The sequence below is a fragment of the Penaeus monodon genome, chromosome 20 (genome assembly GCF_015228065.2).
Source record: "Penaeus monodon isolate SGIC_2016 chromosome 20, NSTDA_Pmon_1, whole genome shotgun sequence".
NCBI lineage: Eukaryota > Metazoa > Arthropoda > Malacostraca > Decapoda > Penaeidae > Penaeus > Penaeus monodon.
Window position 1 is genome coordinate 21803991 of NC_051405.1, and position 419 is coordinate 21804409.

The following is a 419-nucleotide window of genomic DNA, read 5'->3' on the forward strand; positions in this document are numbered from 1 at the left end:
TTTTCGCTTCACACATGTACTGTCCGTGAGCCCATCCTGTTCTACGAGACAAGGCAAAATGCAGGCATCAATCACCCTTTAACTGCCATGGCCGCCTGAATGCAAGCACAAAGGGCTCATAAAGAAACACAACTACTAAGGTGTGCGGCGAGCGAGCGATGAAGATCTCACTCGCTCACTCTGGCGGTGGAGGAGCTCGAAGCAACGTGTTGTTTGAGCTTCAACCACAAAATTGCCTTGCGACCCTTTGACAAGTGCAAATACTTTGTCACAACTTTATCTCGGGCGAAAGGAGGTGCGGCACCCGGCTCTGTGCTTGACTCGTTACGCCTGTCTGTCTTGGCGGCCTGGCTCTCGAGTACGTCGGTGAGCGCCTGGTGGGCACGGGCGTTGCCCGCCGGTTTGAGTCTGTTTTCTTT